We start from the raw sequence: 14,251 nt of genomic DNA, 5'->3' as shown, positions 1-14,251 counted from the left end.
GTTTTGTTAAGCCTAAAGGATGAGATATGAATTGGACTTCAAAAACAGAAAGATGCAGCAACTAGCATTCATACCTACTTGGGCCAACACTTCTTGGAAGGGCTATTTAAAGAGGGCCCAACCCATTATTTACGGACAGGGGAATCAAAAGGCCCAAAACATAGGCAATCCAAAGGTCATGTTCAGATAAGCCTTCTCCTTCACATAAGCCTAGTATAATGAAATGAAGATTTAAGATTGTAGAATTGGATGAGACTACTGTAAAGGAATAATCTTAATTAAGAGTTTTAGATTTTTTAAAACAGGTTTGAGTTTTTTGGGCTTTAGTTGTATATTAAAAAAAATTACATTTTTTTTAAAATTAGGTGAGCCAACCCGTTTAACCCACCAACCCGTGGTGGGCCGGGCCGGGTTCAATTTCTTTGAGCTCACTGATAAATGAGCCGGGTTGGGTTGGCCCACCAAATGCTCAACCCGTGGTGGGCCGGGCTAGGCCGGGCCGGGTTACCCGTTTTGACAGCTCTAACCGTTCTGATTTTGGAACGGGCCGTTCTGGACCCCTTCTGAAGTCTATAAATAGACAGCTGGGGCTCATTTCTCAGGACTCCAAAAATTTCATCCAGCACTCCTTAGAGCTCGAAATTTCTCTCTTTTTCTCTCCCCCTCTCTTATTGTATTTCTTGAGTATTGTGAGGCAATTGTAGTGCGAAAGGTTGCCATAAAGCACCTAAAATCTCCTTATTTTGAAGATCCAATAGAGTTCATTGAAGAGGTATTTCAGTTAGTTTCTTTCTCTTTGTTTTTATTTCTTATCTATAATAATTATCGTTATAATAAAAATAATCATGTAGACATTTTAGGGTTAACTGTATTATTTAAATTTCAAGTATGTAAATAATTATTAATAAAGGGGATCTAATATTTAATTTATTATTTCTTATCACATTCACTTCATCATAGGATACCGATTAAGGGCGCTGTAGGGGTGCTTAATACCTTCCCTACACGTAACCGACCCCCAAACCTAATTCTGGTTATCAAGGCCATTATTGGATCTTTAAAAATCTTTTCTTTTTCCAATGTTTTGAGTAAAATATTGGTGGCGACTCCATGAACCTATTTTCAAAACCATTAATTAAGGATTAGTCTGGTGTCCGGGCATTCCTTAATTAATGAGACTTTTAAAAGGATGTCTAAATCATTAGTTGCAAAATCGGAAAATTTCGGGTTGCGACAGATGGCGATTCCACTGGGGACGTTTAAAGAGGGTCAGGCCCATTTAATTGATGAAGTTAATAAAATAAAAAATAATAATTCAAATGTTTTTTTCCTTTACCTTGTTTGTTTTCTTTGTTTGGCTTTGATATCCGGTTGCTTATTTAAATTCCGCACCTCTTTGAAATAAAATTGTACACAAACCTTTGCACACAACAGTTCCCCCTACACCCGGGGGCATGAGGGTATTAAACATAGGGAGTGGTTGACGTACGACTGGCCCAAGTTTGGCCTTGGAGCCTGCGAGCCTTGTCGGAAATCACACTCAAGGTGATAACCGGTCACTCTAGCCCGAAATACTGTGACAGACCTTAGAGTTTGCCAGGTGACGGCGACAGAGATACTGGGTCCCTATAATGGGGGCAGCTTGGGAGCCTTAAAGACCAGTGAGATTAGAACCGTCCCATACAACGCACTTTTCTTGACAGGGACCACAGACCAAGGATTTGATCATGATCGTTCTTAGGTGTACGTTGATTGAGCATATGTGTGTGCATTTGTTAATAATAATAAAAAAAATATATAATAAAATTTTATACCCCTTTGTACATTCTTAGGTCAGCATTTCATTAACATCATATAGGTAGTTTCTTTTTTGTAAAAAAAAAATCAATAAAAGAAATCTCATCTTTACCATGCATCATTCCCCTTTAGATAATAAAAACATGATAAAGATTAAGCAAAAAAATTACATGCATTCTAGATTAGTTCATTAATTTCATTCATTTTATTTTATTAGCTAAGGAGGATTAGGTTGTCGTATGTATAGAAAGTTAAGAAAAGCGAATGCTCTAATATACGACAGTATCTGCGCTATAAAAAAGGCCCAAATTAATTTTTTAAAAATACTGTGGTTGGGCCCTTGCTTTGATATGTTTGTTGAAGTAAGTCTTCTTAGAATCTAATATAGATTCTCACTTAATACTCTTGAAATCTATTTGAGTGTTCACAAATAAACAAATCAATGAGACATATATTTATTATTCTCAACTTTCTCTACATTCTGCATTACATTCATTTAGAACATATTCCTCCTTGTAAAAGAATAAATGAGAATAAAAAAGGAAATTAACCTATGTGCGTTAATTGGTAATGGAAGCAAGCCATGCATAAAGAGTTGAGGGTAAAAAACTCCAAAATCATTAAGACGCCAATTCTTACCCTAAGAGGATAAAGTCGTGTCGTGCAATCGCGAAATCCAAAGGGAATGGGAATGGATGGATCCACACTCTTAACAAGTTGCAAGCTAATAAAGAGAACCTGAGGATGACGAATCTCTCAAACACTAAGCCAAAACGATTAGAGCTTTCTCAAAAGGTGATTTCAACAAGAAGCATTGCTTGTTAAGAAGCTGCTAGAATGAAAACCCACAAATGACGTTCTAGGCAAAAAAAAAAGGCAATGTTTGTTCGAGCTGAAAATCGAGAGACAGCTTGAATGTTCCTCTTCAGATTTCATAGAAAGCTCTATCATCGCTTCTACCCATTCCTACATCTCAGGAAAGATACGGGTTGAGAAAAACCTTCATGAGAGAAGAAGCCAAAGGCCCTCCCTCTACACGAACTCTTCTGAAGCGCCACATCCAAGCAAGTGGAGGACTAGCTCTACAGTTAGATGACCTAAGCCTCTCTAAGGGGCAACCTTCTTCTTTTTCTTTGTGTACGAATCACGAACTTGGGGCATGCCCGGGCCCTCAAGCTACATTAAATGGGCACGTGTAAATTGACAATTCTATTTTAATGCCATACACTTTTCTACTTCATTTCTCTTCTCCCTTTTATCTACTCTAAGCCTCGTCAACAAACCTTAAATGAACAAGTACATTTGAAATAAGGACGTCATCAGAAATAATGACTTAATACGCAATAAAAAACACATAAAGATCAATCAAATTGGGCATGACTCGTGGATAAAAGTCCAAATGAAATCAGTGCAAGGGGCATCCCCCTTTAATGAAGGAATGAAAAATGATCATAAATGCTGCAAAGACAAAAACCCCACAAGAAACTCACTGAGGGGCAGCGCAAAAATTAGGGCAAGGTCCGCTAGGAGACCCACAAACAAAAGGGTAGCCTAGGCAAAAGTGAGGATCAAAAAGAAAATGTCTGCTAGGGAACACACCTCAAGTAACCTAGGCAAAAGTTAGGACAAAGCAGCATCCCAAGCTGAAAATCGAAAGGCGGCTCGAGAAGATCATTTAATCAATATGCAATCCCAAGTTGTTGCTTAATTTTGAAGGAAATAATGAGCTATTGCAGAAAATGATTTCCTCACTTTGAACGTGCTTGTTCATCAGCCTAAACCACTAGCCTACCTCGGCCAGCCATTCTTCTAGAAACCATTTTTGCAAAATCCTTTCTAACAAAACTTCTACAAAAAAATATATGTATATATCTTCTTCCTCTCTTTCCTCTTGACCTATATGGCATTATGATAAATTTGAGAGATACATGGAGTATGCACAGTGAAAACTCACAAGGAAAAGATGGAGGTGTCCTAGAACAGAGTCTAGGTACACCTGATCCAAGGGCTAACATATCATATCCAGTACAAGCGAGAGGGCTGAACTAAACAAACCTCAAGTTCAGGAAGCAACACTTGGAATGAATTTGACACGGCTAAAGGCTAACAATCCATGTCATTGATTAATGCGCATAGATTAATTTTCTTAAAAATAAAATCAATCTGCATTTAAGCATTAGCATAGAGGCATCATTGCATAGCATGCATAGGGCACAAGTGTGCACAAAAGGGTATAAGTTCAAAAAAAAATTTGAAAAAAATCCAATCCATTCCTGCTTTGCATTTTTCTTTTGCATTCTTGCATTCTTTGTGTGTGTCTATCCATCCCTTGTTGGAGGAATCAAGAGGCCAAAGCACTCGTAAAAAAGGATCAATAACTAGATAGTGCCTTAAAGCCAAGATCATGTCAAAAAGCATAGCCCCAACAAGGGAATTCCATATAAGTGGTTTCATACAGCCACCAAGAAACAAAAGACATGTAAACAACAAGACGGGATAGAACCGGACGAGGAAGAATAATCAAGTCCACAAGCATGAAGAGGCCATCATGCCTTACTCCTCAATTGAATGAAGGATGATTCAAGAGAATGCCAAGACTAGAAATGGTTTCCTTACCAAAGCCAGAAGTGGCTTCCAAAATAATACTCGTCAGTAAATATTAAGCAAATAAAATCATCATAGGATGGGATCCCTCCACCAATGATGATAACAAAAAATAAAACAGAAAAAAGGCAAGCTTCATACATTTTAAAAAGTCGAAGCATTTAAAAAAAATAGCAGAAAAAGGCAAGCTTCAAATGTGAAAAAGCCGAAGCTAAACAAAGAAATGAAAGAAAACCTACAACAAGAAGACGCCTGGAGAGGCATCACAATACTCACATGGCAGGGGAAACACCAGAATCCCTATCACCCATCTATCTCCCATCAACACATGGGCACATCAAGTACATCTTGCCCATCCTCCTTGGGGCATTCTCCATCACAAGTCAACAACGAGCGTACCGTCGAGTACCTTAAATCGAAGAAGGATCACTGTCGAGTATCCACCCAAGATTTCAAAGGTCCTCCTTTAAACAACATCAACAATCATCCAAACCTCAAAGGACATCAACAATCATCCAAGTCAAGAGCCGCCGTCAAGCCGCTCAAATCAATGAATGACAACGAGGGTACCGTCGAGTTCCTCAAAGTCGAAACCGGGTTGTCGCCGAGCTCCCACCGTAGGTCCGTTGAAGCCTTAAAAATCAGCACAACTTGGTTGAGAGCCGCCGTCGAGCCTCTCAAATCAGTGAACGACAACGAGGGTACCGCCGAGTTCCTCGAAGTCAAAATCGGGATTGCCGTCGAGCTTCCATCAATGGGTCGGCTGAAGCCCTAAATATCAGTCCAGCCTGGAAAGGCTGAGCTCATAATATACTCCCTTTTCAACAAGCAACAAATAAAGGAACACATTATCACAAGGGAAACAATGCAGAAGCACCAAAGAGACGAAGAAAAGACCTGGACGAAATGTCTACGTCTTTCCTTGCCTTTGGAAAAGCAACACATTACTATTCCAAAGGACAAGTAAAGAGGGGCAGCTGTAGACACCCAATTTCGTCCGGGGGCATACAAACAAGGACATGGACCTCTGTTACGAAGAGAAAGAGCTCCCGAAGCATGCCAACAAGAAGACAGGACTTCAGAGGGCCCAAAAGCACAAATTAAATATTTTTATTGGCCCAGAACGGGCCGTTCCAAAATCGGAACGGGCCGTTCCAAGGTACAAAACGGGCCGTTCCGAGGCTCCCAAAAGGCCAAAAACCCTAATTTGGAACGGGCTGTTCTGAAATTGGAACGGGCCGTTCCAAGACTGGAACGGGCCGTTCCAAGATTGGAACAGGTCGTTCCAAACCCCTCAAAAAAGGGCTAAAAGCTTAACTGGAACGGGCCATTCCTAAAATGGAACGGGCCGTTCCTAAACCGGAACGGGCCGTTCCTAAATCTGGAACGGGCCGTTCCAAGGCCGTTCCGGTCTAAGAAATTAGGTGTTATTCTCACTACTGGAACTGGCCGTTCCGATTTCAGAACGGGCTGTTCCAGTATACGAATTTTACACACAACGGCCATGTCCAGAACGGGCCGTTCCGATTTTGGAACGGGCCGTTCTGGACCCCTTCTGAAGTCTATAAATAGACAGCTGGGGCTCATTTCTCAAGACTCCAAAAATTTTGTCCAGCACTCCTTAGAGCTCAAAATTTCTCTCTTTTTCTCTCCCCCTCTCTTATTGTATTTCTTGAGTATTGTGGGGCAATTGTAGTGCGAAAGGTTGCCATAAAGCACCTAAAATCTCATTTTGAAGATCCAATAGAGTTCATTGAAGAGGTATTTCAGTTAATTTTTTTTCTTTATTTTTATTTCTTATCTATAATAATTATCGTTATAATAAAAATAATCATGTAGACATTTTAGGGTTAACTGTATTATTTAAATTTCAAGTATGTAAATAATTATTAATAAAGGGGATCTAATATTTAATTTATTATTTCTTATCACGTTCACTTCATCATAGGGTACCGATTAAGGGCGTTGTAGGGGTGCTTAATACCTTCCCTACACGTAACCGACCCCCGAACCCAATTCTGGTTATCAAGGCCATTATTGGATCTTTAAAAATATTTTCTTTTTCCAATGTTTTGAGTAAAATATTGGTGGCGACTCCATGAACCTATTTTCAAAACCATTAATTAAGGATTAGTCTGGAGTCCGAGCATTCCTTAATTAATGAGACTTTTAAAAGGATGTCTAAATCTTTAGTCGCAAGATCGGAAAATTTCGGGTTGCGACAATGGGTATGCTCTGATATTGTGACATCGGGGCAGAGGATTTCTAGGACATGAATTTTTTATATAGATTTGGAGTTGTATCTATTATTTTGAAAATAATTTGTAAACTCTTAAGTTTTACTTTTCAATTGTTATTTTCAATCATTTTGGATATTGAAGAAAATTTGTGAAGGTTTTTATGTGAACCCTTTTACCGAAAATTGAAAATTTATTTGTTAGTTTTATTATTACAATATATATGTTGGGGTAGTAAGGGTGTCACAGAATTCATAGACACATATGAGGAGTATGAGTAGTGAGGTTGTCCCTAAGCCTCTTAGGCTTCTAAATGAAATTTCATGAATATTTATATATGATCTATGTATGAATCTGTTGATGTATGATGCATATGGTTTAATTTTCATGATTGAATTATTGGTGTGCAGAATTGACTAGTAGGAGGTTAGGGTAAAATGTATAAATTGGAGTTTCTTGTGAAATTGGATGAATTTGTACGAATTGGTCCTAGATTCGTGCTATATATATTTTATACAATATTTTACCAAATGTTTGAGTGAAAGAGGCAATGGATGTGTCTAGATGGGTTTTGGGAGAACCTAGATCATGTACTTGTGATTCTACAAAGTGCAAAGTCTACAACTAGTGGTGTCAAAATGAACCCAACCCAATGGGTTAAGCCAACTTAAAATGAGTTTAGATTGGGTTGGGTTAGGAAAAGAAAGGTACACCAATTTTGACTAAATTTCAACCTGACTCGCTTAACTCGTGAGTCGAATGGATTCAAGCCTAAGTGAGTTTGTTTAGCTCTTTTAACCCACTACAAATTATATGTGTGTGTGTGCGTGTGTGTGTGATACTTTCTTATATATTTGCATTTAAATTAATGATAAACTTGATTTCTTGATAGAAAAAATTGCAAGTCTTTATTTTATTTATTAAAAATAGGAAGATGTAAATTTTTTTATTTTAAAAAATCTGATGAACCAAACCATCTAACCCACTTACGAGTGGTGGGTTGAGTAGGGTTGGGATTTTTCTAGCTCAACAGAAAGTAAGCCAGGTTGGGTTAACCTGTTTAAATCACCAACCCATGGTGAGCCAACCCATATGAGTTAGGTTAACTCACTTTGACACCTCTATCTATGACAGTTGAGCACGATAAACAGTTCTCTACCCTAGCATGGAGTGAGCTAGGTTGGGCACATGGATGCCAAAGAAGTCTTTGACTTCTCAACACTAAACAAGAGTGTTGTCTCGCATATCACTACATTGATGTTGTTTTGGTAAAGGATTGACGTCGGACATGACTTGGATCACATTGAGCAATTTTGTTTTAGAGGATTTTTTATTCCTTAACCCCGGGCATGAGTTTGCTTACTGTTTACTTCATGGACCTTTCCTAGAGTCCCATCATGGGCGAGTTGACGATGATTATCCGGCTCTACCGAGCATGGTCCAAGCTAGGTAGTACAGTAGCAGTTTTTATCTCTTAATTAAGTTGCACATGGTTCAAATCTTGGTTTTTAATCAAAAATAGGCTATGTTGTGAGAAAAATACTCATCTTATGAATGTTCATAATTTTCAATAAATTAGTCACCATTTTCTACCATGATAATTCACATCAAGATTTAAAAAAAATGCACAACTACTAAGCTACAAATTATAGCTTGTAAATTTGTTATCTTGTGCTTTGTTTGGTGGAGAGAGGAAAGAATTTAAGGGAATGATGGGAGATAAGTGAGAATTGATATGATAAGAAATAGGTAGGAAATAGAGTGGAAAATAGTGAAATATGTAGTTTTTGACATAGCGAAAATAGGTGAGAAATAAAGAGAAATTGGTATCTTAAAATTGTATTATATATAGTTAAATTTTATGTAAAAAAAAATATTTAGCCAATCATACTTTTTACCCTTTACTAACTTTATGCAAATATACATTTAGACAGTAGTCTGGGGTAGTTTTGTCCAAACATTTTTGTATGAAAATTTCGCACAAATCTACTCATAAGAAAATTAAATTAAATTCACGGGAGTCTAACCACAATATTATCTCAAATACACTTAAATCTCCTTCTCCAAACACACATTTTTTTTATTTCTTTGGTAATCCTTTTTTTCTTCTCTACTCTCTACTAAATCACATTTTCCAAATACATTATTAGTTTAACACAAATTGGTTAGAAAATGTAAGCAAACGATGCAAAGCCAAATACACAAATAATTAACACTTCAAATCTCCAAATGCGACAAAGCCCTCCCGTCAAACAAAGAAAAGTTCTAACAATATCACCTAACTAAAAATAAAATAAAAATTGTTGTGAGACATATAATTTGCTTACTCAAAAGGGGGTCAACATTGCATGCAAATAATTGTTAGATTTTGAGCCCCCTTTCTATGTGAAGTGTTCTTACCGGAGATCTGTTGTAGAGGTGATTCGCCGAGTAAGATTGGTGAGCCTCCTTCGCTGGTACGCTTGATGTTCCAAGATGGGGGTAGTACCTGCAAAAGAGACTCCGATGCTAAAGTTAGGGTTTGTATGAGTATGAGTCTCATATAAGTAATGCACGTACCTTAGTGTGGATTAGGGTTGCGTTGGACCTTGGGCCTGAGATCAGTTGTGATCTAATTAGATAGCGGATCTCGTCTGGACCGAGATCTCCTCAGATCAGTTATGATCTGGTTAAGTGATGAGCTGACGTCATGTAGCGCGTATCCGAGGTCGTCATGCGCTGCGAGGTCGAGCTGGGAGCTCGGCCTTGCAGTACGGATAGTACACTAGCCCCCCGAGCTCCAAAGACCGTGGGTCGAGGAGTTAAGACCGAGCTCGTCAAGTGGTTGTGACCCCTCGCGTACGCGTGCTTGTTGAGATGCCATGTGTCATAACTGGTCATCTCCCAAGAACGTGCGAGTGGCGCGTTAACGGGAGTGACGGTTATGTAATGATGGTTTGCCTTTGTCATAATTGTTCTCAATTAATGTGTCATCAGACGCGTCCCTTGGCTGACACGTGGCGTGACCGTTTTGAATTTGGGAGAAACCCTTTTCTCTCCCTCGCGCCTCCTCCCCTTTCACTTTACTCTTTTTTCGCTTTCTCAGCTTCTTGTGCACGCTGTTTCTCTCGTTTCCGTTTGTCCTCCGTCTCCATTTTCTCCGTTTCCGTCGTCGTTTCCGATAACCCCGTCATTGTTAGGGTTGTTTTCTGAGGAAGAGTACCAGGTACTTCCCTTCTACAGTTTTCTTTTTCCTTCTTTCCCAACCTTCTTCGAGTCTTTCTGTTTCTTTGATGGCTGGTGGAAGTGGTGTTGGTTCCTCCGCGCCTGCCAAAGGTAAGGGCAAGGCGCGGGGCAAGGCGGCGGCTACCGGAACGGCCGCCGCCGGGAAAAAGAAGAAGGTGCCACCGCCAGCGCACCTCGTTCCAGGTATTCCTGGGTACGACTGGGTTCGGTGTGAGATGGCGGGGGTCCAAAGTGTTTTTCGGTCCTTTCTTGAGGTCAATGCGGTCTTGAGGTCGCACAGGGTTTGTGACCCTTCCGTTTCCCGGATGATCCGGCTTGAACCTTGTCAGGCCGGTGAGGGCGTGTATATGGGGAAGTCTACTGACCCTCCCATTTCTATGTTTACCAATGTTTCTTTAGGGATTTGGGCGTTTGCCTTCCCTTCACACAATTTGAGTGTGACTTTTTGAACTTTGTCAACTCGGCTCCTTGCCAGTTGCACCCCAACAGTGGGGTTTCTTGAGGGCTTTTCAAGTCCTGTGTTCGGTCTTAGGAATAGAGGTGTCTCTTCCTGTCTTTCTTCATTTCTATCAATTAAAAATAGGTGTTCTGCCGTATGGCGTGCTGTCCTTGAGTGGGAGTAGGGATGGGGGTTTATTTACTCTCTACTCCCAGTCATACAAAAATTATAAGCAAGAATTCTTCCTGGTCGCCCTTGTCGATGTCGATCCCTTGGAGGACGGGGCGTTCTATTTCGACGGGTTGCCGAAGTTCCCTTTTTATTGGTGCCCCAAACCGTCTAGGTTTCACAGGGTGGGCCAATTGAAATTGACGGCTTCGGAGGTGGCTGCCATTGAGAATCTTGTTGCGCTTCCTCGCCCGCTGGATTGCAAGCTCGTCTTGTCGCTTGCGAATTCAGCATACAAGGAGAAGGGCCTGGAGAGTGAGTATTTCGTCTTCTTTAGATTGTTAGGGTTTGTGAAAACTCTTTTTTCTGATATGTTTCATTTTCTGTGCTTGTAGGAATAATGGGAAAGAGTAAGTGGCGCGAGCTGAAGCACCGCTACAATATTGCCGAGCTTGAGGTTCCCGAGCCTCTAGAGGAGGAGGTGTCCCCCCTGAAGGTCAATCGAAAAAGAAAGAGGGGCGAGAAAGAGGTCGGGGGGACCTCTGCCTCTCGCGGAGTGGAGGAGGTGACCTCCAAGGCTGCAGATGCTGATGCAGTCGATCTCACTAGGGGCTCTCCGCCTGGGGAGGCTCCCCAAATGGCCGCTACGGCGACTACTGAGCAAGTTGCTCCTTCTGCCGAGGTGAGTGTCTTGTCTCCTTGGATTTTTATCCTATGTTGGCTTTGCTTTTGTTTATTGAGGCGCCGTTTCTCTTTGCAGGCAGGGATAGCTGCCGAGGTGGAGGTCCTGGTTGCTGAGCAGGTCGCCCAGGCTGCCAAGGTGAGTACCTCGCTTTTTGCTTTGCCCTCTATCTTGTATGTTAGTCTCTTGTTTCTTGACATGAGGTCGGTTTTTGCAAGAAGGGGGCACTGTCGAGACCCCAGTGCCGCCGAGGTCAGAGGTGCTAGACATGGACCCCCCCGTTGCTGAGCAGGAGACGCCCGTCTCCGTTTCTGTTGAGGCTCGCGGTAAGGGGCCGAGTCTTGAGGTCCCTACAGCCATGCCTGCCACCTCGACGGCGTCGTCAGAATCGTCGCAGGGGGCTTCCCGGAGCTAGTACATAGCTCACCGCTTCGAGAAGGGCCTCACCCAGGTGTGACTGGATCATGTGAGTGCGTCAGCCGACGTGAACTCGCTGTGGAGCGCTGGGGTGACCGCCGAGAAGTTCTTCCCTCGAGGTTCACTGACCTCGGATGACTAGGGATTGATCGACGGGGCTGGGCCTGTGGAAAGCTTCGACGCTGCCCAGGTTTTTCTGTAGAGAACTATGGCGATTGTGGACCATTGGAAGCATAAGTGGTCCCCACAGCAGGAGGAGATGGTTAGGTTGAGGAACCGAGTTCAGCCTATGAAGGACGAGAACAAGGTCCTAAAGGAGGAGAACAAGGTGCTGAGTGCCGCCCTTAGCGAGGCGAAGATGCAAGGTGTCGAGCTTCAAGCGGCGAAGGCAGATCTTGCCAGCGTTCAGAAATCGTTGGAGATTGCCCTGCGCTCTAATGAGAATTATGCTTCCCAGGTGGGCGAGCTGCAGGGGCTCGTCGCGTCGTCCCGAGGTCGGGTGCGGAGCTTGGAAGATGAGGTGACGTCTTCCCGGGTCCAGGTTCACTCTTTAGAGAACGAAGTGACCTTTCTGAGGGGCGAGCTTGTGGTGGCGGTTGAGGAACGTCTCCACGATGAGGTCATTCTCGGTGGCAGGGAAGAGGAGATTGCCGCCCTGAGAACGGACCTTGCGAAGCTGGAGGGGGAGAAGGCGGCACTGGAGAAGAAGCTTGAGGAGACCGAGCGCTCAGTTTTGATTGAGCATAAGAGGGGTTTCCTCAAGGCTACCCGCCAGGCCAGGCTTCTTGCGCCAGGATTCGATTTCTCCGCCATGCACGTGGAGAAAGTCATCCGCTTCGGGAAGCTTGTCAAGGAAGACGATGTCGATGATAGCTCTAGTGACAACGCCTCCACCTAGGCCGTTTTTGTTATGTTTTTCTGCTTTGTTATTCCTTTGCTTGAATTCATGTATTGAACTCGGTAAACATGGTTATGTATGTGTATATTTTTCTTTGTCTATTTGCGTTTGCGCTTTTCTTTGCCTTTGTGTTTAGGCTTGATTTTTGCTGTTTGCACGTTTTGAAACACACGTTCGATGTCTATTGTATGCTTTTATACTTGGTGATACTTTACCTTGAGTTGATCATCCCGAGGTTCAAACACGACCTCGTTTTTTCGTTAAGTAGTTTTTTGTGAAGGTTCGAACTCGACCTTAATCATAACGAGGTTCGAACTCGACCTCAGATTTTTGTTAAGTAATTTTTGTGAAGGTTCGAACTCGACCTTAATCATACCGAGGTTCGAACTCGACCTCAAATTTTTTGTTAAGTAATTTTTGTGAAGGTTTGAACTCGACCTTAATCATACCGAGGTTCGAACTCGACCTCAGGTTTTTCGTTAAGTAATTTTTGTGAAGGTTCGAACTTGACCTTAATCATACCGAAGTTCAGACTCGGCCTCAGATAGACGTGTTAAGGTTCGTACTTGACCTAAAACAAACGTGTTAAGGTTCGTACTCGACCTCAAAATTTTAGCGTAGAACGTGTATCATCAAGGTTCGAATTGAACCTCGAATTTTAGCATTTTAAGGTTCATACTCGACCTCGAATTTATAGCAGAATGTATTTCACCAAGGTTCGAATTCGACCTTGGATAAGCGCGTTAAGCATAGAGCATTTTGTGGTAAAATGATGAAGATAAAAGAATGTGAATAGGAGAGAATGAGTTACTTTATTAATGAAAATATGTGCCTCGTCAAAAACCCTCTCAGCCAAAACCCATTTTTCTGTTTTTTGGGACAAAAGACTCAGGCGGGAAAAGAGTGCACAGCTCATTCGTACAAAGTTTAACTGAAATAAAACTTGAGATGCGTAGCATTCCAAGTTCGCAGTATAGGTTTTCCGCTGAGTTCTTCTAGTCTATACGCTCCATTTTCCAAGTCTTCTGTAACTCGGAAGGGGCCACCCCAAGTGGGTGCAAGCTTTCCATCTGACGTGTCCTTCCGTGCTTCGCCTAGCAATCGCCACACCAAGTCACCAACTCAGAAAGAGCGAGGTCTTACTCGGGTTTTGTATCTTCTGGAGGCTCGGAGCTTGCAGGCTTCTTCGTGGATTTGAGCTTCATCTCTAAGCTCGTCAACCAAGTTGAGGTCGGCTGCCAACTCTTGAGCGTTCTGCTCGCTATTGAAAACTTAACGTTGGTGGGATGTCTCTCCGACTTCCACTAGGATCATTGCGTCAGTTTGCAAGTTAGCCTGTAAGGCTTTTCTTGCGTGGTTGACTGGGGAGTGCAATGATATGCCCAGAGGATGCTGGGAAGTTCGTCGGGCCACTGTCTTTTAACGTTCCCCAGCCGCTTTTTGAGTTCCCGGAGGATGACTTTGTTGGCTGTTTCGGCTTGGCCATTGGTTTGGGGGTGTTCCACCGAGGTCGGAAGATATTTGATACCGAGCTTGCGGAGGAAGTCCTCGAATTCCTATGCAATGAATTGTCGGCCATTGTTAGTAACGAGGGTGTGAGGGATTCCGAATCTGCAAATGATATTCCTCCAGGTGAATCTTTGCACGTTCTCCGTAGTGATTTTGGCGAGTGGGCATGCCTCGATCCACTTGGTGAAGTAATCGATCGCCACTAGGAGGAACTTCAGTTGACCTTTCGCAGGGGGGAATGGCCCAAGGATGTCTATCCCTCACTGGCAGAAAGG

This window comes from Cajanus cajan, chromosome 8 (genome assembly GCF_000230855.2).
Source record: "Cajanus cajan strain Asha chromosome 8, NIPB_CcT2T_4, whole genome shotgun sequence".
In the NCBI taxonomy this organism is placed as follows: domain Eukaryota; kingdom Viridiplantae; phylum Streptophyta; class Magnoliopsida; order Fabales; family Fabaceae; genus Cajanus; species Cajanus cajan.
This window is presented reverse-complemented; position numbering follows the sequence as displayed.